This window comes from Gymnoscopelus microlampas, assembly GCF_963454915.1.
Source record: "Gymnoscopelus microlampas genome assembly, chromosome: 8".
NCBI classification, from domain to species: Eukaryota; Metazoa; Chordata; class Actinopteri; order Myctophiformes; family Myctophidae; genus Gymnoscopelus; species Gymnoscopelus microlampas.
Genome location: NC_139945.1, coordinates 7,574,609 through 7,578,186, shown reverse-complemented (window position 1 = coordinate 7,578,186; position 3,578 = coordinate 7,574,609).

The window sequence follows — 3,578 nt, the reverse complement described above, 5'->3', positions numbered from 1 at the left end:
ACTTTACTCAAATGGTCGAGTGCTCCCTTAGCATATGAGAGGTAATAGCGAGATCAATGCCCGCATTCTCCAAGGAGCTTTTTGTGAGTCAGAGGAACATTTTTGAATCAAGTGCAGTTTAATCTTATTGGTATCAGACTGAGCCATTAAAACTGATCTTATACGTTTGACATACATCTGTGTTCACAATGGTACACTCAGTACACACATCGGTGCGTCCAGGAGAAGTGAGGGCTGCTAGTTGAAAAGCTGCAGTGGTGCACAGACATTTTGAGGGGCAGGTTCTCAAGTAAATTATACTTTTTTTTGTTTACTTGGTCTGCTCTTTTTTCCCTCTACACCTATACCTCTTTGCCAAAAATAGCAGATCTACAAGCTCACAACGCCTCGCGCTGCGAGGCGTTGTGGGCTTGTAGATCGGCTATTTTTGGCTAAAGTTCTCCTCAGAAAAGGGATGCTAGGTTTCGAGTGGTTATGGTAAAAAGAAACATCATATCACATAAAGATTTGGCGGACCCCCTGTAGTAACTCTGAGGACCCCCTAGGGGTCCCGGACCCCCTGTTGAAGACCCCTGCTGTAAACTGAAAAAAATATATATATATTTTTTTTTTCCAAAAGGGCACTTCTGGTCAAGAGGGCAAAGGGCAGGTGCTCTAGCACCACCTAGAGTCTATCTGTGCACGTCCCTGAAGCCTAGTCATGAAAAGATTGAGGTCATCCTTCATGTTGAGCTTGCAAAGTTGTTTGAGAAAAAGCTAGTGAAATAGTGAGCTATTGTTTGTTTGTGTGTGTGTGTGTGTGTGTGTGTGTGTGTGTGTGTGTGTGTGTGTGTGTGTGTGTGTGTGTGCGTGTGTGCGTGTGTGCGTGTGTGTGTGTGTGTGTGTGTGTGTGTGTGTGTGTGTGTGTGTGTGTGTGTGTGTGTGTGTGTGTGTGTGTGTGTGATCTGAACAGAGAGCATGAGTGAGAAGGAGGAGGATTCCTTTTAAAGGCTCATCTTGTTAAAATTGGCTTTGTCGTCGTGTGATGTAGTACTCAGTCATGACGACACAAACAAATAATAGTTTGAACAAATATATGTTAGGGCAAACATGTGTATAAGCATCACTGTTACTATTGTTTTAAATAAACTATTTTCCCTTTACAGCAGGGGTGGGCAACTTTGATGATGGAGAGGGCCACTATATTTCCACACTCACTCCAGAGGGCCACATTGTATATACTGTCGTGCCATGTCACACAAAAGTAGCAAAAATAGCAGATCTACAAGGTCAAAACTGCGACTGGTTTTGAGCTTGTAGATCTGCTATTTTTGCTATTTTTTATTAGAATCCGATTATTTTTTGTTGCTATTTTTTAATTGGAATCCTGAAAAGTAAGATTTGTATTTCATTTCAAATGCATTTAGTTATTCTTATGTTAACTTTATAGCCATAATTGTTTAATGTACTGTAACAGTCCAAAGTGAGAACAGCAAATGTACTAGATAAAAAAAAGTTCAGGTTGGTTCAAACTGCTATAGTTTTGATCTAAAGTGAAAAATGTATACATGAGAAAAACTGCATACATTTTAATGACATTACTTACGCTAAAATGTAAACATCTCTGCTTGCTTTCGGAAAAATCTGGGTGCAGAGTGAACATAGTCCAACTGATTTTAAACAACCTAAATCCCAGTTGTGTCATAATGCTCTCTCTCTCTCTCTCTCTCTCTCTCTCTCTCTCTCTCTCTCTCTCTCTCTCTCTCTGGGTGAACGACCTTACCCTGCCAGGTCAGAATGAGGACAGAAAGGGGGGGGGGGGGGATATATATATATATATTGGTCCAAAGACCACAATATAAAATAAAATAAAATGATTGTTTTGGTCCAATGATGTACTTCCACAGGTAACCCACTGAAATGATTCATTATGGACATCACTCTATGTGAGTGTAATGTCTGTCTGTCTGTCTGTCTGTCTGTCTGTCTGTCTGTCTGTCTCTCTCTGGGTGAACGACCTTGGTGACAGGGGACACGGGGAGAACATGCAAACTCCACACAAAGAGGCCCTTTCGCCCACCTAGGGTATGGGCACTGATGACGTGGAGGAGAGAACCGGCAGGAATTACAATTATGACATAAACATCATAAACAATGATGAGAATAAAAGCTGGACTTGACATAAACACCTTTAGACACAGAAGATATGTACAATGTTTATTCATGAAATATCTATCTATCTATTTTTAAGTGATCATTTCAAAGCACACTCTACACACCACACAAGAAAAGCAGTCCATACATTCAATATATTCACCCTGTTTGAAGAACCAAGGTCCAGCTTGTACATTTCCACTGGTTACAATGACGTGTCTAGTGTTTGTTTATCAGTCTGTGAGCAGTACATGAGGACATGAATAATATCTGCAGTCACTCTGTTTCAGAATGAAGGGCTGTGGGGCTGTGCTTGTTTTACTGTTCTGTCTGTCTGAGGCCGGGGCTCAGGATGGACCAGGTACCCTCTTACAACCTGACCTCTGGACTGAGATGAAACTACTTCGAGACATGGTGGTAGAACAACAAGTTCAGCTGAGGAACACGGAGGCCAGTGTGGCAGCTGGCGAGGGAGAAGCTAAAGAGCAGAGAGACAAGGTGATTCGTCTGGAAGCCACCGTGGAAGAACAGAGAGAGAAGCTGAAGAGGTTGGAGAAAGAAGCCAAGGAACAGAAGAACTTGGTCGTGGAGCTGAGAGTAGGTATGGCAAAAGAAAATGCAGTTTAGGATGGTCAACAGGTTAGGATGGTCAACAGGTTAGGATGATCAACAGGTTAGGATGATCAACATGTTAGGATGGTCAACAGGTTAGGATGGTCAACAGGTTAGGATGGTCAACAGGTTAGGATGATCAACATGTTAGGATGGTCAACAGGTTAGGATAGTGAACAGAAAATATGATTTAAACAATGGAGTTTGAAGAAGTTGTTAAAGATAACAAGCTGAGTGATGTGTTTAATATTTTTCATAGTTTAACATAAATGTTCCTCTGAAATGTTTCAGACATGGCTGCCAGACTGCGTGCTGGTGAAAGTAAGATGGAGGACCTTACAACCAGACTGGGTGCTGGTGAAAGTAAGATGGAGGACTTGGTGAAACAAAGTGAAGGTAATTTGAACAGGAGGATGTTCAGTGGGGGAAGGTACTGTAGTAGAGGGCAGAGTTGAAGAGCAGCTTACTTTATTGTTGTAAAACGTAGCTTCTTTAATATCTTTCAGAAATGGCTTCCAGACTGGGTGCTGGTGAAAGTAAGATGGAGGACCTTACGACCAGACTGGGTGCTGGTGAAAGTAAGATGGAGAATCTTACGACCAGACTGGGTGCTGGTGAAAGTAAGATGGAGCACCTTACGACCAGACTGGGTCCTGGTGAAAGTAAGATGGAGGACTTGGAAAAACAAAGTGAAGGTAAATTGAGGAGTTGAAAAACAACTTACTTTATTGTTTTAATGACTTCAGTTGAGCTCAGAGTAGTGTTTTTAATATGATGTATTGTATATGTGATCCATATAATCCACATGAGAAAGTGTCTCCACTCAAATTAAA